The 26,751-nt window shown below is 44.0% G+C and overlaps 1 long non-coding RNA gene across 2 annotated transcripts in view; it reads right to left on the minus strand.

Moving 5' to 3' along the window:
• The window catches only part of LOC140731421 (uncharacterized), a 137,709-nt gene extending 110,958 nt beyond the window's left edge, over positions 1-26,751 (minus strand). For both annotated transcript variants that reach the window (XR_012099815.1, XR_012099816.1), the window contains exon 1: positions 26,638-26,751. This is a non-coding gene — a long non-coding RNA (uncharacterized lncRNA). The remainder of the gene's footprint in view (positions 1-26,637) is intronic.

Raw genomic sequence — 26,751 nt, forward strand, 5'->3', positions numbered from 1 at the left:
GCTGTGTATGTCTCATTACAAGAGTTATCACAGGAAACTGAGCATGGTACTGAGCTGTGTATGTTGCAGTACAAGAGTTATCACAGGAAACTGAGCATTGTACTGAGCTGCGTATGTTTCAGTACAAGAGTTATCACAGGAAACGAGCATGGTACTGAGCTGTGTATGTCTCAGTACAAGAGTTATCACAGGAAACTGAGCATGGTACTGAGCTGTGTATGTCTCAGTACAAGAGTTATCACAGGCAACTGAGCATGGTACTGACCTGTGTATGTCTCAGTACAAGAGTTATCACAGGAAACTGAGCATGGTACTGAGCTTGTATGTTTCAGTACAAGAGTTATCACAGGAAACTGAGCATGGTACTGAGCTGTGTATGTCTCAGAGCCAGAGATATCACAGGAAACTGTGCATGGTACTGACCTGTGTATGTCTCAGTACAAGAGTTATCACAGGAAACTGAGCATGGTACTGAGCTGTGTATGTCTCAGTACAAGAGTTATCACAGGAAACTGAGCATGGTACTGAGCTGTGTATGTCTCAGTACAAGAGTTATCACAGGAAACTGAGCATGGTACTGAGCTGTGTATGTCTCAGAGCCAGAGATATCACAGGCAACTGAGCATGGTACTGAGCTGTGTATGTCTCATTACAAGAGTTATCACAGGAAACTGAGCATGGTACTGAGCTGTGTATGTTTCAGTACAAGAGTTACCACAAAAAACTGAGCATGGTACTGAGCTGCGTATGTCTCAGTACAAGAGTTATCACAGGAAACTGAGCATGGTACTGAGCTGTGTATGTTACAGTACAAGATTTATCACAGGAAACCGAACATGGTACTGATCTGTGTAAGTTTCAGTACAAGAGTTATCACAGGAAACGAGCATGGTACTGAGCTGTGTATGTCTCAGTGCAAGAGTTATCACAGGAAACTGAGCATTGTACAGAGCTGTGTATGTCTCAGTACAAGAGTTATCACAGGAAACTGAGCATGGTACTGAGCTGTGTATGTCTCAGTACAAGAGTTATCACAGGAAACTGAGCATGGTACTGAGCTGTGTATGTCTCAGTACAAGAGTTATCACAGGAAACTGAGCATGGTACTGAGCTGCGTATGTCTCAGTGCAAGAGTTATCACAGGAAACTGAGCATGGTACTGAGCTGCGTATCTCTCAGTACAAGAGTTATCACAGGAAACTGAGCATGGTACTGAGCTGTGTATGTTACAGTACAAGAGTTATCACAGGAAACTGAGCATGGTACTGAGCTGTGTATGTTTCAGTACAAGAGTTACCACAGGAAACCGAACATGGTACTAATCTGTGTAAGTTTCAGTACAAGAGTTATCACAGGAAACGAGCATGGTACTGAGCTGTGTATGTCTCAGTGCAAGAGTTATCACAGGAAACTGAGCATGGTACTGAGCTGTGTATGTCTCAGTACAAGAGTTATCACAGGAAACTGAGCATGGTACTGACCTGTGTATGTCTCAGTACAAGAGTTATCACAGTAAACTGAGCATGGTACTGAGCTGTGTATGTTTCAGTACAAGAGTTATCACAGGAAACTGAGCATGATACTGATCTATTTATGTCTCTGTACAAGAGTTATCACAGGAAACTGAGCATGGTACTGAGCTGTGTATGTCTCAGTACAAGAGTTATCACAGTAAACTGAGCATGGTACTGAGCTGTGTATGTTTCAGTACAAGAGTTATCACAGGAAACTGAGCATGATACTGATCTATTTATGTCTCTGTACAAGAGTTATCACAGGAAACTGAGCATGGTACTGAGCTGTGTATGTCTCAGTACAAGAGTTATCACAGTAAACTGAGCATGGTACTGAGCTGTGTATGTTTCAGTACAAGAGTTATCACAGGAAACTGAGCATGATACTGATCTATTTATGTCTCTGTACAAGAGTTATCACAGGAAACTGAGCATGGTACTGAGCTGTGTATGCCTCAGTACAAGAGTTACCACAGGAAACTGAGCATGGTACTGAGCTGTGTATGTTTCAGTACAAGAGTTATCACAGGAAACTGAGCATGGTACTGAGCTGTGTATGTCTCAGTACAAGAGTTATCACAAGAAACTGAGCATTGTACAGAGCTGTGTATGTCTCAGTACAAGAGTTATCACAAAAAAACTGAGCATGGTACTGAGCTGTGTATGTCTCAGTACAAGAGTTATCACAGGAAACTGAGCATTGTACAGAGCTGTGTATGTCTCAGTACAAGAGTTATCACAAAAAAACTGAGCATGGTACTGAGCTGTGTATGTCTCAGTACAAGAGTTATCACAGGAAACTGAGCATGGTACTGAGCTGTGTATGTTTCAGTACAAGAGTTATCACAGGAAACTGAGCATGGTACTGAGCTGTGTATGTCTCAGTACAAGAGTTATCACAGGAAACTGAGCATGGTACTGAGCTGTGTATGTCTCAGAGCCAGAGATATCACAGGAAACTGTGCATGGTACTGACCTGTGTATGTCTCAGTACAAGAGTTATCACAGGAAACTGAGCATGGTACTGAGCTGTGTATGTTGCAGTACAAGAGTTATCACAGGAAACTGAGCATGGTACTGAGCTGTGTATGTCTCAGAGCCAGAGATATCACAGGAAACTGTGCATGGTACTGACCTGTGTATGTCTCAGTACAAGAGTTATCACAGGAAACTGAGCATGGTACTGAGCTGTGTATGTCTCAGAGCCAGAGATATCACAGGAAACTGTGCATGGTACTGACCTGTGTATGTCTCAGTACAAGAGTTATCACAGGAAACTGAGCATGGAACTGAGCTGTGTATGTTTCAGTACAAGAGTTTCCACAAAAAACTGAGCATGGTACTGAGCAGCGTATGTCTCAGTACAAGAGTTATCACAGGAAACTGAGCATGGTACTGAGCTGTGTATGTTTCAGTACAAGAGTTACCACAAAAAACTGAGCATGGTACTGAGCAGCGTATGTCTCAGTACAAGAGTTACCACAAAAAACTGAGCATGGTACTGAGCTGTGTATGTCTCAGTACAAGAGTTATCACAGGAAACTGAGCATGGTACTGAGCTGTGTATGTCTCAGTACAAGAGTTATCACAGGAAACTGAGCATGGTACTGAGCTGTGTATGTCTCATTACAAGAGTTATCACAGGAAACTGAGCATGGTACTGAGCTGTGTATGTCTCAGTACAAGAGTTATCACAGGAAACTGAGCATGGTACTGAGCTGCGTATGTCTCAGTACAAGAGTTATCACAGGAAACTGAGCATGGTACTGAGCTGTGTATGTTTCAGTACAAGAGTTATCACAGGAAACAAGCATGGTACTGAGCTGTGTATGTCTCAGTACAAGAGTTATCACAGGAAACTGAGCATGGTACTGAGCAGTGTATGTCTCAGTACAAGAGTTATCACAGGAAACTGAGCATGGTACTGAGCTGTGTATGTCTCAGTACAAGAGTTATCACAAAAAACTGAGCATGGTACTGAGCTGTGTATGTCTCAGTACAAGAGTTATCACAGGAAACTGAGCATGGTACTGAGCTGTGTATGTCTCAGTACAAGAGTTATCACAGGAAACTGAGCATGGTACTGAGCTGTGTATGTCTCAGTACAAGAGTTATCACAGGAAACTGAGCATGGTACTGAGCTGTGTATGTCTCAGTACAAGAGTTATCACAGGAAACTGAGCATGGTACTGAGCTGTGTATGTCTCAGTACAAGAGTTATCACAAAAAACTGAGCATGGTACTGAGCTGTGTATGTCTCAGTACAAGAGTTATCACAGGAAACTGAGCATGGTACTGAGCTGTGTATGTCTCAGTACAAGAGTTATCACAAAAAACTGAGCATGGTACTGAGCTGTGTATGTCTCAGTACAAGAGTTATCACAGGAAACTGAGCATGGTACTGAGCTGTGTATGTCTCAGTACAAGAGTTATCACAGGAAACTGAGCATGGTACTGAGCTGTGTATGTCTCAGTACAAGAGTTATCACAGGAAACTGAGCATGGTACTGAGCTGTGTATGTCTCAGTACAAGAGTTATCACAGGAAACTGAGCATGGTACTGAGCTGTGTATGTCTCAGTACAAGAGTTATCACAGGAAACTGAGCATGGTACTGAGCTGTGTATGTCTCAGTACAAGAGTTATCACAGGAAACTGAGCATGGTACTGAGCTGTGTATGTTTCAGTACAAGACTTACCACAAAAAACTGAGCATGGTACTGAGCTGTGTATGTCTCAGTACAAGAGTTATCACAGGAAACTGAGCATGGTACTGAGCTGTGTATGTCTCAGTACAAGAGTTACCACAAAAAACTGAGCATGGTACTGAGCTGTGTATGTCTCAGTACAAGAGTTACCACAAAAAACTGAGCATGGTACTGAGCTGTGTATGTCTCAGTACAAGAGTTATCACAGGAAACTGAGCATGGTACTGAGCTGTGTATGTCTCAGTACAAGAGTTATCACAGGAAACTGAGCATGGTACTGAGCTGCGTATGTCTCAGTACAAGAGTTATCACAGGAAACTGAGCATGGTACTGAGCTGTGTATGTTACAGTACAAGATTTATCACAGGAAACCGAACATGGTACTGATCTGTGTAAGTTTCAGTACAAGAGTTATCACAGGAAACGAGCATGGTACTGAGCTGTGTATGTCTCAGTGCAAGAGTTATCACAGGAAACTGAGCATGGTACTGAGCTGTGTATGTCTCAGTACAAGAGTTATCACAGGAAACTGAGCATGGTACTGAGCTGCGTATGTCTCAGTGCAAGAGTTATCACAGGAAACTGAGCATGGTACTGAGCTGTGTATGTCTCAGTACAAGAGTTATCACAGGAAACTGAGCATGGTACTGAGCTGCGTATCTCTCAGTACAAGAGTTATCACAGGAAACTGAGCATGGTACTGAGCTGTGTATGTTACAGTACAAGAGTTATCACAGGAAACTGAGCATGGTACTGAGCTGTGTATGTTTCAGTACAAGAGTTACCACAGGAAACCGAACATGGTACTAATCTGTGTAAGTTTCAGTACAAGAGTTATCACAGGAAACGAGCATGGTACTGAGCTGTGTATGTCTCAGTGCAAGAGTTATCACAGGAAACTGAGCATGGTACTGAGCAGCGTATCTCTCAGTACAAGAGTTATCACAGGAAACTGAGCATGGTACTGAGCTGTGTATGTCTCAGTACAAGAGTTATCACAGGAAACTGAGCATGGTACTGAGCTGCGTATCTCTCAGTACAAGAGTTATCACAGGAAACTGAGCATGGTACTGAGCTGTGTATGTTACAGTACAAGAGTTATCACAGGAAACTGAGCATGGTACTGAGCTGTGTATGTCACAGTACAAGAGTTATCACAGGAAACTGAGCATGGTACTGAGCTGTGTATGTCTCAGTGCAAGAGTTATCACAGGAAACTGAGCATGGTACTGAGCTGTGTATGTCTCAGTACAAGAGTTATCACAGGAAACTGAGCATGGTACTGAGCTGCGTATGTCTCAGTGCAAGAGTTATCACAGGAAACTGAGCATGGTACTGAGCTGTGTATGTTACAGTACAAGAGTTATCACAGGAAACTGAGCATGGTACTGAGCTGTGTATGTCTCAGTGCAAGAGTTATCACAGGAAACTGAGCATGGTACTGAGCTGTGTATGTCTCAGTACAAGAGTTATCACAGGAAACTGAGCATGGTACTGAGCTGCGTATCTCTCAGTACAAGAGTTATCACAGGAAACTGAGCATGGTACTGAGCTGTGTATGTTTCAGTACAAGAGTTACCACAGGAAACCGAACATGGTACTAATCTGTGTAAGTTTCAGTACAAGAGTTATCACAGGAAACGAGCATGGTACTGAGCTGTGTATGTCTCAGTGCAAGAGTTATCACAGGAAACTGAGCATGGTACTGAGCTGTGTATGTCTCAGTGCAAGAGTTATCACAGGAAACGAGCATGGTACTGAGCTGTGTATGTCTCAGTGCAAGAGTTATCACAGGAAACTGAGCATGGTACTGAGCTGTGTATGTTTCAGTGCAAGAGTTATCACAGGAAACTGAACATGGTACTGAGCTGTGTATGTCTCAGTACAAGAGTTATCACAGTAAACTGAGCATGGTACTGAGCTGTGTATGTCTCAGTACAAGAGTTATCACAGGAAACTGAGCATGGTACTGAGCTGTGTATGTCTCAGTGCAAGAGTTATCACAGGAAACTGAGCATGGTACTGAGCTGTGTATGTCTCAGTACAAGAGTTATCACAGGAAACTGAGCATGGTACTGAGCTGTGTATGTCTCAGAGCCAGAGATATCACAGGAAACTGTGCATGGTACTGACCTGTGTATGTCTCAGTACAAGAGTTATCACAGGAAACTGAGCATGGTACTGAGCTGTGTATGTCTCAGTGCAAGAGTTATCACAGGAAACTGAGCATGGTACTGAGCTGTGTATGTCTCAGTACAAGAGTTATCACAGGAAACTGAGCATGGTACTGAGCTGTGTATGTCTCAGAGCCAGAGATATCACAGGAAACTGTGCATGGTACTGAGCTGTGTATGTCTCAGTACAAGAGTTATCACAGGAAACTGAGCATGGTACTGAGCTGCGTATGTCTCAGTACAAGAGTTATCACAGGAAACTGAGCATGGTCCTGAGCTGTGTATGTTACAGTACAAGATTTATCACAGGAAACCAAACATGGTACTGATCTGTGTAAGTTTCAGTACAAGAGTTATCACAGGAAACGAGCATGGTACTGAGCTGTGTATGTCTCAGTGCAAGAGTTATCACAGGAAACTGAGCATGGTACTGAGCTGTGTATGTCTCAGTACAAGAGTTATCACAGGAAACTGAGCATGGTACTGAGCTGCGTATGTCTCAGTGCAAGAGTTATCACAGGAAACTGAGCATGGTACTGAGCTGTGTATATCTCAGTACAAGAGTTATCACAGGAAACTGAGCATGATACTGATCTCTGTATGTCTCTGTACAAGAGATATCACAGGAAACTGAGCATGGTAATAAGCTGTGTATGTTTCAGTACAAGAGTTATCACAAAAAACTGAGCATGGTACTGTGCTGTGTAGTTTTCAGTACAAGAGTTATCACAGGAAACTGGGCATGGTACTGAGCTGTATATGTCTCAGTACAAGAGTTATCACAAAAAACTGAGCATGGTACTGTGCTGTGTAGTTTTCAGTACAAGAGTTATCAGAGGAAACTCAGCATGGTACTGAGCTGTTTATGTTTCAGTACACGAGTTATCAGAAGAAACTGAGCATGGTACTTGATGCACCATCAATAACTCACGCTGAGACTTAGGAAGCGAGTTATCGGCTTTTATTGACTGGAAGAATAAACAGCACTACATCCTGGGGAAAATGAGGGAGAGCAGCAGCCCACAGTCGCCTTTATACAGGGGTCTGTGGGAGGAGCCACAGCAGCAGTCAGCAGGATCTGTGGGAGTAGCCACAGGAGCAGTCAGACAGGTATATCTAGTTCACCACAGTACTGAGCTGTGTATGTTTCAGTACAGGAGTTACCACAAAAAACTGAGCATGGTACTGAGCTGTGTATCTGTCAGTACAAGAGTTATCACAGGAAACGAGCATGCTACTGAGCTGTGTATGTTACAGTACAAGAGTTATCACAGGAAACTGAGCATGGTACTGAGCTGTATATGTCTCAGTACAAGAGTTATCACAGGAAACTGAGCATGGTACTGAGCTGTGTATGCCTCAGTACAGGAGTTACCACAGGAAACTGAGCATGGTACTGAGCTGTGTATGTCTCAGTACAAGAGTTATCACAGGAAACTGAGCATGGTACTGAGCTGTGCATGTTTCAGTACAAGAGTTATCACAAGAAACTGAGCATTGTACAGAGCTGTGTATGTCTCAGTACAAGAGTTATCACAAAAAAACTGAGCATGGTACTGAGCTGTGTATGTCTCAGTACAAGAATTATCACTGGAAACTGAGCATGGTACTGAGCTGTGTATGTTTCAGTACAAGAGTTACCACAAAAAACTGAGCATGGTACTGAGCTGTGTATGTTTCAGTACAAGAGTTATCACAGGAAACTGAGCATGGTACTGAGCTGTGTATGTTTCAGTACAAGAGTTATCACAGGAAACTGAGCATGGTACTGAGCTGTGTATGTCTCTGTACAAGAGTTATCACAGGAAACTGAGCATGGTACTGAGCTGCGTATGTCTCAGTACAAGAGTTATCACATGAAACCGAGCATGGTACTGAGCTGTGTATGTTTCAGTACACGAGTTATCAGAGGAAACTGAGCATGGTACTTGATGCACCATCAATAACTCACGCTGAGACTCAGGAAGCGAGTTATCGGCTTTTATTGACTGGAAGAATAAACAGCACTACATCCTGGGGAAAATGAGGGAGAGCAGCAGCCCATAGTCGCCTTTATACAGGGGTCTGTGGGAGGAGCCACAGGAGCAGTCAGCAGGGACTGTGGGAGGAGCCACAGGAGCAGTCAGACAGGTATATCTAGTTCACCACAGTACTGAGCTGTGGATGTTTCAGTACAGGAGTTACCACAAAAAACTGAGCATGGTACTGAGCTGTGTATCTGTCAGTACAAGAGTTCTCACAGGAAACTGAGCATGGTACTGAGCTGTGTATGTTACAGTACACGAGTTATCAGAGGAAACTGAGCATGGTACTGAGCTGCGTATGTTTCAGTACAAGAGTTATCAGAGGAAACTCAGCATGGTACTGAGCTGTTTATGTTTCAGTACACGAGTTATCACAGGAAACTGAGCATGGTACTGAGCTGTGTATGTCTCAGTACAAGAGTTACCACAAAAAACTGACCATGGTACTGAGCTGTGTATGTCTCAGTACAAGAGTTATCACAAAAAACTGAGCATGGTTCTGATGCAGCATCAATAGCTCTCCGAGACGTGAGGCGAGATATTGGCTTTTATTGACTGGAAGAAAGAACAAGCAGCAATTGACCACCATGCTACATCAGGGAGACTGAGGGCTGGGCTCAGGCCTCAATCGCCTTTATACCGGGGTCTGTGTGAGGAGCGACGGTCAGTGGGTGCAGTCAGCTGGGGGGGCATGTCCAATCAGGTATATGTAGTTCACCACATTCACCCCCCCTTTGTTTTAAAGAGAGTCCCCATGGGGCGAAGTTTCTGACAAGTATATTTACAGGTTAAGTCTATCACGTGGTTGAATCTGTCGCTGCGATCTACATAGCACCGGCTGTGATTGCATAGGTGCCGGTGGTGATTGAACCGGAGACGGTGGTTGAGCTGGTTCCGGCCTAACTGGAGGTGTTAGCCCACTAGGCGTCAGTGATCCCTCATGCATGTGCGAGGCGCCTGGTATATGCGTGTGCGAGACGCCCGGTATAGGAGTGTCATGAGGAGCTGTGTAGGTCTTGGTGTGCGCGGTGTCACCTCGGGTACAGGGTTCATAGTTACCGTGGAGTGTTTGGGGTAGTGGTCTGCTGCTCCTGCGGGCGCCAGGTCGCGGACGGAGACCATGTCCTCCCACCCATCAGGTAAGACCACGTAGGCATACTGGGGGTTAGCATGTAGAAGGTGAACCCTCTCTACCAGCGGGGTGTATTTATTACTCCTCACATGTTTCCGGAGCAGCACTGGCCCTGGGGATGTCAGCCAAGCTGGTAGTGTGGTCCCAGTGGCAGACTTCCTGGGAAAAGAGAATAGGCGCTCATGAGGGGTGGCATTGGTGGACATACATAACAGGGAGCGGATAGAGTGGAGTGCCTCAGGGAGGACCTCCTGCCATCAAGAGACCGGCAACCCTTTTGACTTAAGGGCTAAAAGTGTGACCTTCCACACTGTAGCATTCTCCCTCTCCACCTGTCCATTCCCCCGGGGATTATAGCTCGTGGTCCTACTAGTAGCAATGCCCCGAGCCAGCAGGTACTGGCACAGCTCGTCACTCATAAAGGAGGACCCTCTATCACTGTGGATATAGCAGGGATATCTGAACAGAGTGAAGAGCTGGCGCAGGGCTTTTATGACGGATGTGGCAGTGGTGTCGGGGCAGGGGATAGCAAAGGGAAACCGCGAGTACTCGTCGATAATGTTGAGAAAGTAGACATTGCGGTCGGTGGAGGGAAGGGGGCCCTTAAAGTCAACACTCAGTCGCTCAAAGGGGCGGGTGGCCTTGATAAGTTGTGCCTTTTCAGGACGGTAGAAGTGCGGTTTGCACTCAGCGCAGACTTGGCAGTCCCTGGTCATCGTCCTGATGTCCTCAAGGGAGTACGGCAGGTTCCGGGCTTTCACAAAATGGTAAAATCGGGTGACCCCCTGGGTGGCAAAGATGTGCATGGAGGGTGTATAGCTGGTCGAGCTGTGCGCTGACACACGCTCCCCGGGATAAGCCATCAGGGGGCTCATTGAGCCTTCCAGGCCGGTACAGGGTATCATAATTGTAGGTGGAGAGTTCTATTCTCCTCCGCAAAATTTTATCATTTTTGATTTTGCCCCACTGTTGGTTGCTGAACATGAACGCAACTGAGCGCTGGTCGGTCAGCAAGGTGAACCTTTTGCCGGCGAGATAGTGCCTCCAGTGCCTAATATGGGGGACCCATTGGGCGTAATAGGAAAAGAAGCCCAGGCACCGTCTGAGGGCTTTGAGGGTGGTGGGAAGAGGGAGTTCTAACGGTCGGGAATTGACCACCATGCTACGTCCGGGAGACTGAGGGCTGGGCTCAGGCCTCAATCGCCTTTATACCGGGGTCTGTGGGAGGAGCCACAGGAGCTGTCAGCGGGGGGGCGTGTCCAGACAGGTATATGCAGTTCACCACAGTACCATGCTCAGTTTTTTGTGATAACTCTTGCACTGAGACATACACAGCTCAGTACCATGCTCAGTTTCCTGTGATAACTCTTGTACTGAGACATACACAGCTCAGTACAATGCTCAGTTTCCTGTGATAACTCTTGTACTGAGACATACACAGCTCAGTACCATGCTCAGTTTCCTGTGATAACTCTTGTACTGAGACATACACAGCTCAGTACCATGCTCAGTTTCCTGTGATAACTCTTGTACTGAGACATACACAGCTCAGTACCATGCTCAGTTTCCTGTGATAACTCTTGTACTGAGACATACACAGCTCTGTACCATGCTCAGTTTCCTGTGATAACTCTTGTACTGAGACATACACAGCTCTGTACCATGCTCAGTTTCCTGTGATAACTCTTGTACTGAGACATACACAGCTCAGTACCATGCTCAGTTTCCTGTGATAACTCTTGTACTGAGACATACACAGCTCTGTACCATGCTCAGTTTCCTGTGATAACTCTTGTACTGAGACATACACAGCTCAGTACCATGCTCAGTTTCCTGTGATAACTCTTGTACTGAGACATACACAGCTCAGTACCATGCTCAGTTTCCTGTGATAACTCTTGTACTGAGACATACACAGCTCTGTACCATGCTCAGTTTCCTGTGATAACTCTTGTACTGAGACATACACAGCTCTGTACCATGCTCAGTTTCCTGTGATAACTCTTGTACTGAGACATACACAGCTCAGTACCATGCTCAGTTTCCTGTGATAACTCTTGTACTGAGACATACACAGCTCAGTACCATGCTCAGTTTTTTGTGGTAACTCTTGTACTGAAACATACACAGCTCAGTACCATGCTCAGTTTCCTGTGATAACTCTTGTACTGAGACATACACAGCTCAGTACCATGCTCAGTTTTTTGTGATAACTCTTGTACTGAGACATACACAGCTCAGTACCATGCTCAGTTTCCTGTGATAACTCTTGTACTGAGACATACACAGCTCAGTACCATGCTCAGTTTTTTGTGATAACTCTTGTACTGAGACATACACAGCTCCGTACCTGATGCACCATCAATAACTCTCTGAGATGTGAGGCGAGATATAGGCTTTTATTGATTGGAAGAAAGAACAAGCAGCAATTGACTACCATGCTACATCCGGGAGACTGAGGGCTGGGCTCAGGCCTCAATCGTCTTTATACCGGGGTCTGTGGGAGGAGCCACGGTCAGTGGGAGGAGCCACAGGAGCAGTCAGCAGGGGGGGTGTGTCCAGACAGGTATATGTAGTTCACCACATTCACCCCCCCTTTGTTTTAAAAGAGAGTCCCCATGGGGTGAAGTTTCTGACAAGTATATTACAGGTTAAGTCTATCAGGTGGTCGAATCTGTCGCTGCGATCTACGTAGCACCGGCTGTGATTGCACAGGTGCCGGTGGTGATTGCACCGGATTCTCCAGCAACATTTGCATCGTAACAATACACTTAGGTGTTGTACATTAATATTTCTTGTAGCTGCATGTTCCTGACCTCATGAGCTTCCAGTGTTGCAGTTTCTACTGTTTCATTAAGCCATTCATCTTTAAATAAACCAGCGGTCCTTTTCAACTTCACATCTTTTGCTTCTTTGGAATAGTGAATGAATAATTTCTTCAATAAAAACAGTATAAATAAGCCAGTTTTAAAATCTGCAGATAAATCACAAACTCCATGTTGCCAACACTGTCTGCGTCAGAAACCGGGAAAAGGAAATGTGATTGTGTAGGACAGGGGTGTCAAACTCATTTTAGGTCACGGGCCGGATTGAGCAAAATGCAGCTTCATGCGGGCCGGATCAGTCGGACGCGTGCGAACGCAGCTTTCGTTGCCTCCGTTTTTTCAGCGTGCTCTCATGTGTCTCAGTCTCTGCTATAACTACAAAGTGTTTCACTTTACAAATTCCGTTTCTTATGAAGAAGACTGCTGAGCAAGACTGCCGAATAAACACTAAAAACCCTGAAAACCTGGTACCTGAATAAACTCAGCATTAGCCATATCATACGCCATAGATGCTTCGATTACTGGGGCCAGCTTTAATAGTAATTAGATATGATCTCGCGGGCCAAAGATAATTCCACCGCGGGCCGGATTTGGCCCACGGGCCTTGAGTTTGACATATATGGTGTAGGATCATGAAATATACTTAACTTGCCAATGAGGTAAAGCGCGACAATCTTTTGTGCACAGTTTAAATTCCTTTGTGCACTGGTAGGAAAAGATTTATGCATATGCACATGTTAGAGGGAACATTGCTTGTAGTACCTCAGTATTTTGGGTTTTGCCTCTGAATTAGCAAAGGGTGACATCAGACAATGCCTTTTTTCTGTAATAATGACATTGAACAATCATCAATGTTTCCACCAAAGACTACCCGACCATAGTGACTGCAGCATTGAAGCATTGAAGACAATAAGGCATAGAAGCAGAAATAGGCTATTTGGCCCATTGAGTGGTTCGAATGACATTTGGAAACAACTTTTTAGAGTGTCATTTAGCAAGAAAATCACATTAGGATGTATGTTTTGTGAGTGCAGATGAACGAGAGCAAAAACGACTAAATCCAGAGGAGATCAAAGTTCTTATTGACAGTTTTACTAGCTGTTAAAATGAATCCCTATATATATAATACATATTCAGTGTGTATATGTTGGCAATGGGCTGAAAATTGCACAGCACAAGATTTTTGCACACACTGGTCATCACACATTACAGGGAACAATAATGACAAGAATCATAGCCCTGTGTCATCATCTAGCATGGGTAAAGTTATGGCTGATTGGCAGGAGGCAATGAGTGGAAATAAAGGGAGTCTTCTCTGACTTGCTGCCGATGACTAGTGGTGTTTCTCAAGAGTCTGTGTCGGGATCGATTCTTTTTACGTTATATGCCAATGATTTAGATGATGGAATTGATGGCTGTGTTGCAATGTTTGCAGATGATATGAAGATAGTTGGAGGGGCAGGTAGTTTTGATGAAGTAGAGAGGCTACAGAAGGACTTAGACAGATTAGAAGAATGGGCAAAGAAATGGCAGATGGAATATAGTGTTATGCACTTTGATAGAAGAAATGAAAGGTTAACTATTTTCTAAAAGGAGAAAAAAATGCAAAAAAACTGAGGTGCAAAGGGACTTCGGAGTCCCTAAAGTTAATTTGCAGGTTGAGTCTGTGGTGAGGAAGGCAAACGCAATATTAGCATGTAGTTCAAGAGGACTAGAATATAAAAGCAAGGACGTAATGGTGAGACTTTATAAAACACTGGCGAGGCCTCACTTGGAGTATTATGAGCAGTTTTGAACCCCTTATCTTAGAAAGGATGTGCTGAAACTGGAAAAGGTTCAAAGAAGGCTCACAAAAATGATTCCAGTATTGAATGGCTTGTTACATGAAGGGTACTTGTCTTGTCTGATTTACTTGTCTGATGGGTCTGTGCTTGTATTCACTAGAATTCAGAAGAATGAGGAGTGACCTCATTGAAACCTATCGAATGGTGAAAGGACTTGATAGAGTGGATGTGGAGAGGATGTTTCCTGTGGCGAGAGAGTCTGAGACCAGAGGACACAGCCTCAGAATAGAGGGCCTCTTTTTAGAATGGAAAAGAGGATGAATTTCTTTAGTCAGAGAGTGGTGAAGCTGTGGAATTCTTTGCCACAGGCAGCTGTGGAGACCAAGTCTTTATGTATATTTAAGGCAGAGGATGATAGATTCTTGTTTGGTCAGGGCATGAAGGGATATCAGAATCAGGTTTATTATCACCAGCATATGACCTGAAATTTGTTAACTCAGCAGCAGCAGTTCAACGCAATAAATAATCTAGAAGAGAGAGAAAAAAATAATAAATAAAACAAAACATAATAATAAATAAACAAGTAAATCAATTATGTATATTGAATACATTTTTTTAAATGTGCAAAAACAGAAATACTGTATATTAAAAAAGTGAGGTAGTGTCCAAAGCTTCAATGTCCATTTAGGAATCAGAAGGCAGAGGGGAAGAAGCTGTTCCTGAATCACTGAGTGTGTGTCTCGAGGCTTCTGTACCTCCTACCTGATGGTAACAGTGAGAAAAGGGCATGCCCTGGGTGCTGGAGGTCCTTAATAATGGACACTGCCTTTCTGAGACAGCGTCCATGGGGAAAAGGCAGGAGATTGGGGCTGAGAGGAAACTTGGATCACCCATGATAAAATGGCAGAGCAGACTTGATGGGCCGAACGGTCTAATTCTGCTCCTATATAGGAGCATAGAAAACCTACAACGCAATACAGGCCCTTCAGCACACAATGCTATGCTGATCATGTACTTTAGAAATTACCTAGGCTTAAACATAATCCTGTTTTTCTAAGCTCCATGTACCTATCCAGGAGTCTTTTAAAAGCCCCTATCATTTCCGCCTCCACCACTGCTGCCAGCAGCACATTCCACATACACACACCACTCTGTGTAAAAAACTTACCCCTGACTTCTCCTCTGTACCTACTCCCCAGCACCTTAAACCTGTGCCCTCTTGTGGTAGCCATTTCAGTCCTGGGAAAAAGCCTCTGACTATCCATACGATCAATGCCTCTCATCATCTTGTACACCTCTACCTGGTCATCTCTCATCTTCTGCCACTCCAAGGAGAAAAGGCCAAGTTCACTCAACCTACTCTCATAAGGCATGCTCCCAATCCAGCCAACATCCTTATAAATCTCCTCTGCACCCTTTCTATAGTTTCCACATCCTTCCTGTAGTGAGGCACAGTACTCCAAGTGGGATATGACCAGTATCCTACATAGCTGCAAAATTACCTAAACTCAGTCCCATGGTTGATGAAGGCCAATGTACTGTATGTCTTCTTAACCAGAGTCAACCTGCGTATCAACTTTGAGTGTCCTATGGACTCGGACCCCAAGATCCCTCTGATCCTCCACACTGTCAAGTATCTTACCATATTCTACCATCATATTTGACCTACCAAAATGAACCACCTTACACTTACCTGGGTTACCAGAATAGATCCCTGAGGCACACCACTAGTCACCGACCTCCATGCAAAATATGACCCATCTACAACCACTCTTTGTCTTCTGTGAGCAAGCCTGTTCTGGATCCACAAAACAATGTCCCCTTGGATCCCATGCTTCCTTACTTTCTCAATAAGCCTTGCATGGGTTCCTTGTCAAATGCCTTGCTGAAATCCATACACACTACATCTACTGCTCTTCCTTCATCAATGTGTTTAATCACATCCTCAAAAAATTCAATCAGGCTCGTAAGGCATTACCTGCCTTTGACAAAGCCATGCTGACTATTCCTAATCATATTATGCCTCTCCAAATGTTCATAAATCCTGCCTCTCAGGATCTTCTCCATCAACTTACCAACCTCTAAGGTAAGACTCACTGGTCTATAATTTCCTAGGCTATCTCTACTTCCTTTCTTGAATAAGAGAACAACATCTGCAACCCTTGAATCCCCTATTATATATATATATATATATATATATATAGGGATTCATTTTAACAGCTATTAAAACTGTCAATAAGAACTTTGATCTCCTCTGGGTTTAATCGTTTTTGCTCTCGTTCATCTGCACTCACAAAACATACATCCTAATGTGATTTTCTTGCTAAATGACGCTCTAAAAAGTTGTTTCCAAATGTCATTCGAACCACTTGCAGATTCTCCAGCAACATTTGCATTGTGACAATACACTTAGGTGTTGTACATTAATATTTCTTGTAGCTGCATGTTCCTGACCTCATGAGCTTCCAGTGTTGCAGTTTCTACTATTTCATTAAGCCATTCATCTTTAAATAAACCAGCGGTCCTTTTCAACTTCACATCTTTTGCTTCTTTGGAATAGTGAATCAATAATTTCTTCAATAAAAACAGTATAAATAAGCCAGTTTTAAAATCTTCAGATAAATCACAAACTCCATGTTGCCAACACTGTCTGCGTCAGAAACCGGGAAAAGGAAATGTGATTGTGTAGGATCGTGAAATATACTTAACTTGCCAATGAGGTAGAGTGCGACAATCTTTTGTGCACAGTTTAAATTCCTTTGTGCGCTGGTAGGAAAAGATTTATGCATATGCACATGTTAGAGGGAACATTGCTTGTTCCTCAGTATTTTGGGTTTTGCCTTCTGAAATAGCAAAGGGTGACATCAGACAATGCCTTTTTTCTGTAATAATGACATTGAACAATCATCAATAAGTTTCCACCAAAGACTACCCGACCATAGTGACTGCAGCATTGAGGCATTGAAGACAATAAGGCATAGAAGCAGAAATAGGCTGATTGGCCCATTGAGCCAAATGACTGATCCATTTCCCTCTTATCCCCCTTCTCCTGCCTTCTCCCCAAAGCATTTCATGCCCTGACTAATCAAGAACCTATCAACCTCCACCTTAAATGCACCCAGTGACTTGGCCGCCTGTGGAAATGAATTCCACAGATTTACCTCCCACTGGCTAAAGAAATTCCTTCTCATCTCTGTTCTGAAAGGATGTCCCTCCATTTTGAGGCTGGGCCTCTGGCCCCAGACCAGCAGTCCAATATCTAACCTCGCTTATTCTTTATATCTGAAAAAAACTTTTGATATTATTGGCTGGCTTACCTTCATCTTTTCCCCACTTATGATTTTTAGTTGGCTTTAGTTGGTTTCTAAAAATTTCCCAATCCTCTAACTTCAGACTAATTTTTTGCTCTATTAGATGCCCTCTTTTGATTTTATGTTGACTTTGACATCATTGTCAGCCACGGTTGTGTCATCCTACCTTTAGAACACTTCCTCTTCTTTGGAACGTACCTATCCTGCACCATGTGAATTGCTCGCAGAAACTCCAGCCATTGCTGCTCTGCCCACATCCCTGCTACTGGCCCCTTCCAATCAATTCTGGCTGGCACCTCTCTCAGGCCTCTTTCCTTTTACTCCAATGTAATACTAATACATTTGACTTTATCTTCTTCTCAAATTGCAGGGAAAATTCTATTACATTATGATCACTGTTCCATTACTTTAGGCTCCCTAATCAAATCCAGTTCATTACACAACACCCAGTCCAGAATAGCCAATCCTCATGTGGGCTCAACCACAAGCAGCTCTATAAAGTCATCTTGGAGACATTCTGCAAATTCTCACTCTTGGGATCTAGCATTAACCTGATCTTCCCAATCTATCTGCATATATTCCCCATGACTAATGTAACCATGCCTTTACAACATGCTTTTTCTATCTCACACTGTAGTCTGTAGACCACTACTTTTCCAGAGTCCTGTCTATAACCCCCATAAGGGTCTTCTTACCCTTGCAGATACTTAACTCTGTTGCAAGGGGGGGCGACTGAAGAGTACCCAAGTGCAGGACACCAGCACATCGACTGAGTTGGGGAGGCTGGATGTAGAACAAGAAACCGGAGGAATCTTGACAAGGAGACAGGAACTACAGGAACTATCTAGAAACTGGTGCAGAACTTAGAATTAACAGTTCTAATCAGACTAGGTAACGAAGTATCACACGAGAATTGACCAACAAACTGGCAACCTGTGATCGTGTCACCATTGTATTTATTCCCCAGTCTCTGATGAGAACCAGGTGTACGGTATTGGGTAAACTAGCAGCAAATGACTGAAATTGGGGCAAAATCAGGGAGAAAGTGTTAAAGGGGAACGGCCAACCGAAACCATGACAAACTCTACCCACAAGGATTCTACATCTTCTGATCCTAAAGATTTCTAAAGATTTTATTTCATGTTTTTACCAGCAGAGCCTTTCCTCCTCCTTAGCCTATCTGCCTGTGCTTTCAATAGATAGTGCATCCTTGGATATTAAGCTCCCAACTACAATCTTTTTTTCAGCCATGGTACCCACAATGTCATACCTGCCAATCTCTAACTGCACTACAAAATCATCTACCTTATTCCATATACACCTTAAGTCCTGTGTCCAGCATTCTTTCCAATTTTGTCCCATTATGCTTCACCTCATCTCACTAACTGCAACTTTGCCCGAACATCTGCCTGACCTTCCTGGCACACACTATACACTACCTCTTTTTGTAAACCACATCGCTGTGCTCAGCCCTGCCACTCCAATTCCCATCCCTCTGTCTAATTGGTTTAAACTCTTCCCAACAGCTCTAGCAAGAATTTCAGTCCCCTGTTTTCATGTATAACCCTTTCCTTTTGTACAGGTCATACCTTCCCCAGAAGAGATCCCAATGATCCATAAATCTGAAACCCTCCCCCCCACCCGCACCAGTTCCTCATCCATGCATTTATCTGCTAAATCATCCTGTTCTTGCCCTCAATGGTGCATGGCACAGGCAGCAATCCAGAGACTGATACCCTAGCTGTCCTGCTTTTCAGCCTTCTGCCTAGCTCTCTAAATTCTCTCCTTAGCGCCTCTTCTCATTTCTTTCCTATGTCAGTGGTGCCATTATGTACTGTTATGAGTGATGAACAGACCTGATGGTCAATGGGGTGCAGAGTTAACCATTCCCAACCCCCCTCCTGAGAACTACGAACTATTGCTGTTGCTATGCTGCTCATGAGACAGAGATAAAGTCCAGGCAAGAACATTTGCTACAGATAAGAGGGGGAGAGTGACTGTTGATTTACTATATTATGACTCTTCCTGGATTAAATTACCTTCCACTACAAGGACTTTACTTTGCTCGTTAACATTCCTCAGGAGATAGCAAGAGTGGCCTGATTTGATGGACACGGTCATTCAGAGTTGATGGATAGCTGAGATCCCGTGAGTGGGGATAAAATACAGGTCTAGAGAGACACCCTTCAGACACACCAGTGGACACTGATTGAGTGTTGGGAACCCACAGAAAGGTGGGGGCTTTGGAGACCGAACCAGGAGATCGGTCAGTAAAACTCACAATGTTACAGCAGGGCCGATGGGGACTTGTGTGTGTGTCCACTCATGCCAGAGTGACGAGTCCACCACAGAAGAACGGTCCAGCTGAAGACCAGAGGGGTCATAACTGAATGATCACAATGATACAACGGATTAAAAAAGCCACAAAAAGGTTTGCCTGCCGCAACTGTTGTTGTTACATCTCGCTCGCTCTCTCTCTCTCTCCAACGATTTCAATACAACAACCATAACCACCCCAGTATTTATGAACTGAACTCTATACTTTCCTATGACAATTCATTTACCCCTAGACATCGACAGAGCTTGATAGATATTGATTATTCCTACACTTTTAGGTTTATTACTGCTAACTTGTTTTATATGTATATTTGCATTTTTGATATTGTATTGTGTTGTTTACTAATAAACACCTTTAATTTGGTACCACCAGACTCCAACGGATTCTTCTTTCTCTGCTGGTCAGACACCCAGTTACAGGGTACGTAACAAATTGGGGCCTTGTCTCCGGGATTTGATTACCAAATTGGGGGGGGGGGGGGGGGTCAGTGAATCGGGATAAAAGTCCCTTATCTGATCTGGTTGTGTGGATAACCAGATGGGAAACCAGCAGAGATGGAAATTAATACATTTTTAAAAGACCCAACTTCGGGGGCATTAGAAGATGCCAAGAAGGCGGAATTGGTGAGCGTTGCAAAATGATTAAATCTCTCGACGGTGAAATCGTCTATGAGCAAGTTGGATTTACAGAGAGCAATAGCTGTGCATTACGTATCCGAGGGTGTGTTCACGTCGGATGTATTGGACCTGTTCCCTGAGAAAAAACCAGTCAAGGGTGAGCTTCAGATACAGATAGAAAAATTAAGGTTGGCTGCGGAGAAGGAGGAAAGGGAGCATGAGCTCCGGATAAAGGAGATAGAAGCTGCAAGGCAGAGGGAGGACAGAGAGAAAGAGAGGCAGTTTGCGCTGCAAATGGAGAGGTTAAAGGCATCGCAGGGAAGAGACCGGGCAGCAAACCCAAATGAGGGGTTCAAGATTGGTCAGGAGATCCAGTTGGTACCTCCATTCGAGGAGATGGATGTCAATAAGTTCTTCCTTCATTTTGAGAAAGTGGCTGTGAATCAGAACTGGCCTGAGGGGAAATGGGCTGTTCTGTTACAGAGCGTACTTAGGGGGAAGGCTCAACAAGCGTATTCGGCATTGTCTATGGATGAGCCTAGGGATTACGAGGAAGTAAAAAGGGCTGTACTGAGGAGTTACGAGTTGGTGCCAGAGGCATACCGGCAGAAGTTCCGGAACTTGAGAAAGCTGTGGAACCACATGTATTTTGAGTTTGCCCGTGAGATGCAAATGTATTGTGAGCGTTGGTGCGCCTCAAAAGGGGTCGTTGGAGATTATGATAAACTATTACAGTTAATACTGATGGAGCAGTTCAAAGGTTGCATCCCTGAGAGTATGAAGACGTACTTGGATGAGAAGGAGACAGTGACTCTGTCTGCGACTGCCAAATTAGCAGACGAGTATGCCTTAACCCACAAAACAAAGTTTTCCCTAAATAAGAGCTACCAGAAAGGCAGTAGGGACGGCAGAGAAAGCCCACCGGCTAAGGCAAAGAATAAGCTGGGAGCTAGTGGAAGAGGTAAGGAGGAGGAAAAACAGGCAGGCAGGAAGGTTCCCAACTTTACGTGTTATAATTGTGGGAAAGCTGGTCATATAGCATCTAAGTGCTTTGCTCTGAAGAAGGAGACAGGAAAAGGGAAAACAGCAGTCCCGACTGGTTGCATTGAGTCGGTCAACAGATCGATAAGGAAGGCAAAGGTAGACAGAGCACAAGAGGGGCGTTGGAAGTTTATCTCGGAAGGGACGGTGTCTGTGAAGGAAGGAGAAACCCCAGTTCCAGTGCGGATCTGGAGAGATACTGGGGCTGATCAGTCATTGATTCTAAGGAAGATGTTAGACTTCGGTCATGAGACTGAGACTAGGGAGGTTGTGTTAAGAGGTATCGGGAAAGGGACTGAGGCCGTACCTTTGCACAGGATGTTTCTGAAATGTGACCTGGTATCTGGACCAGTCGAAATAGGGGTGCGGTTGAAACTACCGAAGGACAGCGTGGACATCCTACTTGGTAACGATCTGGCAGGTGGTGACGTGTGTTTAGCAGTGAAATTAACAAGTAAGCCTGTAAGTGCTGAGGACCCGCCCATAGATTCCAAGATTTATCCCGCACGCGCAATCACTCGCAGCATGTCTAGAAAGGTGGCTGAGAAAGGAGACAGTTTAAATGAGTCCAGGGTTGATTTAGCGGAGACATTTTTGCCGACCTTGTATGAAAAGGGGTTACCGGAGGAGAAGGAAAAGGATAGTGGGGTTAAGGAGAGTAAAGGAGAGGAGGTAAATCTACCATTAGCAAGGAGGGATTTTATAAAGGAGCAGAGTTGTGATGAGCTTGTGGCGTTGAAAGAATCAGCTCTTTCTGAGGTAGAGATTGATAAGGAACCGGGGGGATACTATCTGAAGGAGGGAGTATTAATGAGGAAGTGGAGGCCGACCACGGTGCCAGTAGATGAGGACTGGGCGGTGGTACACCAGGTGGTGGTTCCGAAGGTTTATCGGGATGAAATTTTGAACTTGGCTCACAAGGGTCCTCTAGGTGGACATTTGGGAGTAAGGAAGACAGTAGATAGGGTTATGAAAGATTTTTATTGGCCAAATATGAGGAAGGATATTGTTGACTATTGTAAAAGGTGCCATACTTGTCAGGTGGTAGGAAAGCCAAATCAGGTTATCTCTAAGGCACCTCTCAGACCCATACCCGCCTTTGGGGAGCCTTTTTCCCGAATCATCGTGGATTTTGTGGGTCCTTTGCCTAGAACTGCGAGCGGGTGGCAGTATGTCATGATCATGATGTGTGCTGCTACTCGATTCCCAGAGGCTGTGCCCCTGGGAAACATTAGGACTCCTGCAGTGGTAAAGGCACTCATTAAATTTTTCACCACGGTAGGGTTACCTAGAGAGATACAGTCAGATCAGGGAAGTACCTTTTCGTCCCGTGCATTTCAGCAAATGTTGACACGGATGGGAGTTAAACAAATTCTAGCCTCTGCATACCACCCGGAATCTCAAGGAGCGTTGGAAAGATTCCACGCAACTTTAAAGACTGTGATTAAAATTTACTGTCAGGAAAACACTCGTGACTGGGATGATGCATTACCACTTCTGTTATTTGCAGTGAGGGACACAGTTCAGGAATCTCTGGGGTTCAGTCCATTTGAGCTTGTTTTTGGTCACAGGCCCAGAGGACCTTTAACCTTATTCAAAGAAAAATGGTCTAGTCCGAATGTGCAAGTCAATGTGATTGACTATGTTTTGAGGTTCCATGAAAGGCTCCATAAAGTTTGCGAGTTTGCGAAGCAAAATCTTAAAGACTCCCAGACTAAAATGAAACAATGGTATGATAAACGAGCCTGAGAGCAAGAATTTCAAGTGGGTGATAAGGTTTAGGTCCTGTTCCCTGTAGTTACCAACCCCCTACAGGCGAGGTTTCAAGGGCCATACAAAGTGATTAAGAAAATAGACTCTCTGAATTATGTGATCGAAACACCTGATAGGTGAAAGCCGAGCCAGTTGGTTCATGTTAACGTGCTAAAGGGTTATCATGACGCGACCCCCATGGTGGTCAGTGCTGTCGCGAAGACCGATGAGGCAGAAAGGATTGATAAGGAGGGGTCCGAGCATTTTGAAAAGATAAGCATAGTACCCACCAGACTAGGGAACTCTGTTATTTTGGCCAACTTTGCTGATAAAGTCAGTCACTTGGAGCCTGAACAAAGAGAGCAACTGACACAGCTAATTAACCGGCATGCAGATTTATGCCCAGATGTTCCCAGAAGGTGCAATGTAACAGAGTATGATGTTATTGTTACCTCAGCCCAGCCGATTAAACAATCCCCTTATCGGATGAATTTGGAAAAGAGTAAGCTAGTGGAAAAAGAAATTGAGCATATGCTGGCTGCTGGTATTATTCATGAATCTTCCTCTGCATGGGCATCTCCATGCGTGGTTGTACCGAAGCCGGACGGTAGTATAAGATTCTGTACAGATTACAGAAAGGTGAATGCCATCACACAATCAGATGCTTACCCTATCCCCAGGGTGGATGATTGTATTGATAAAGTGGGTAAAGCGAGGTATATCATTTAGATTGACCTGCTAAAGTGATACTGGTGTGTTCCTTTGACTGACAGGGCTCGAGAAATTTCAGCCTTTGTCACAGCATCAGGGTTTTATGAATACAATGTGTTGCCATTTGGAATGAAAAACGCTCCAGGGACATTTCAGAGAATGATTGACACTGTGATTAAAGGGTTAACAAACACAAAGGCTTACATTGACGATGTAGTAGTTTGGAGTGACACTTGGGATGAGCACATTGAAGCTGGAACTGTTTAAACGAATGTCTGCAGCCCACCTCACAGTGAACCTCGCAAAGAGTGAGTTTGGCCATGCCACGATCACGTACCTGGGGTATGTGGTAGGACAGGGGCGACTGACTCCTGTGCAGGCTAAAGTACAGGCTATTTCCGAGGTTCCTGTCCCAACAAATAAGACGGCATTGAGAAGGTTTTTGGGCATGGTGGGGTACTATCGAAAATTTTGTAAGAACTTTACGGACATTGCCCTCCAGCTTACAAAGCTCCTACAGAAGGAAGAAAAATTTGAGTGGAGCAGTCCTTGTCAGGAAGCTTTTGAGAATTTGAAAACCATATTGTGCCACCACCCTGTGTTAAAAGCACCTGATCTCTTGAAACATTTCTCCCTGGCGACTGATGCAAGTGATGAGGCTGCAGGGGTAGTCCTATTGCAGAAAGCAGGGGATGGAGTGAAACACCCAGTGGCGTATTTCTCTCGAAAGTTCAATGTGCATCAGAGAAATTACTCCACTGTGGAGAAAGAATTGTTGGCACTAATCTTGGCAATTCAGCATTTTGAGGTCTACATCTGTGCAGCACAGAGACCATTAATTGTTTATACTGATCACAAGCCTTTGGTATTCTTGGCTAACATGAAAAATAAAAATAGGAGGTTATTTAGTTGGAGTCTGTTACAGGAATTCGATATTAAAATACAACATGTAAAGGGGAGTGACAATGTAATTGCTGATTGTTTATCTAGATGTTAATTTGAAAGTGTATCTGTATTATTCTTGTAGTTAAGACCACCTCTGTATTTTGTTAAACTCTGTAATTCAGTAATATGCTTTATTAGTTAATTTTCACCCTGGTGAAAATTTCCAGAAGGATGAGGGTGTTATGAGTGATTAACAGACCTGATGGTCAATGGGGTGCAGAGTTAACCATTCCCAACACCCCCTCCTGAGAACTACGAACTATTGCTGTTGCTATGCTGCTCATGAGACAGAGATAAAGTCCAGGCAAGAACATTTGCTACAGATAAGAGGGGGAGAGTGACTGTTGATTTACTATATTATGACTCTTCCTGGATTAAATTACCTTCCACTACAAGGACTTTACTTTGCTCGTTAACATTCCTCAGGAGATAGCAAGAGTGGCCTGATTTGATGGACACAGTCATTCAGAGTTGATGGATAGCTGAGATCCTGTGAGTGGGGATAAAAAGACAGGTCTGGAGAGACACCCTTCAGACACACCAGTGGACACTGACTGAGTGTTGGGAACCCACAGAAAGGTGGGGGCTTCGGAGACCGAACCAGGAGATCGGTCAGTAAAACTCAGTGTTACAGCAGGAAAGGTGGGGACTTGTGTGTGTGTCCACTCATGCCAGCGTGACGAGTCCACCACAGAAGAACGGTCCAGCTGAAGACCAGAGGGGTCATAACTGAATGACCACAACGATACGACGGATTAAGAAAGCCACAAAAAGGTTTGCCTGCCGCAACTGTTGTTGTTACATCTCGCTCGCGCTCTCTCTCTCTCCAATGATTTCAATACAACAACCATAACCACCTCAGCAGTTATGAACTGAACTCTATACTTTCCTATGACAATTCATTTACCCCTAAACATCGATAGAGCTTGTTTATTATTAATTATTATTATTCCTACACTTTTAGGTTTATTACTGCTAACTTGTTTTATATGTATATTTGCATTTTTGATATTGTATTGTGTAGTTTACTAATAAACACCTTTAGTTTGGTACCACCAGACTCCAACGGATTCTTCTTTCTCTGCTGGTCAGACACCCAGTTACAGGGTACGTAACAGTACCAAGACGTCTGGCTGGTCACCACTCCTCTTCAGAAAGTCACAGACATGATCTGAGACGTCCCTGATCCTGGCACCTGGGAGACAACATACCACCGGGGTCTTTTTATCATGAATGCCAAAGCTCCAATCCTTCAGTAAGTTTCCAGGCTATTCCTAACCAGCACCCATCTTGTCCTCGGAGACAATGAATTTCAGAATCCGTTTAAGTGTCTGAGCCATCATATAAAGGTGCTATATTGCAACAATGGCTAGATTTAACTACATCTCTGTGAATAGATATTCATTTACATCACACAGCAAAATAACTATGAGTGTGAAAGATGATGTAAAAATGAGATTGGAAGGCAAATACATTTAAGATTGTGAGCTGCACTGAGTAAACATGGGAACATAACTTCAGTATATAGTGTGTCGAGTATCTCCGTGTGACTGTCCCTGAATTATAGAGCAGCTGTCTTCCTTCTAAATATATCAAACCACATCACAAGCACCTTCCTTTGATTGGAGGCTAATGCCATTGCCATGATCCCAACCAAACAGCATCAGACCACTATTCCAGTAAAACAGCAACAGGACATTCACACATTAGCTCTTGTTGCTAAGACACATTAAATGAGGATTTTCAGCAATATCTTACTTACACTTCCACTTTTGGCTTCTGATTGAGAACCCGGTGAACAATTAAAGGCCGGACCAAAGGTTGGATTTGTTTCTCTCGCTTCCCCTTGCTTGACCTTACAATGCATACTTTCAAG

The sequence above is a fragment of the Hemitrygon akajei genome, chromosome 8 (genome assembly GCF_048418815.1).
Source record: "Hemitrygon akajei chromosome 8, sHemAka1.3, whole genome shotgun sequence".
In the NCBI taxonomy this organism is placed as follows: domain Eukaryota; kingdom Metazoa; phylum Chordata; class Chondrichthyes; order Myliobatiformes; family Dasyatidae; genus Hemitrygon; species Hemitrygon akajei.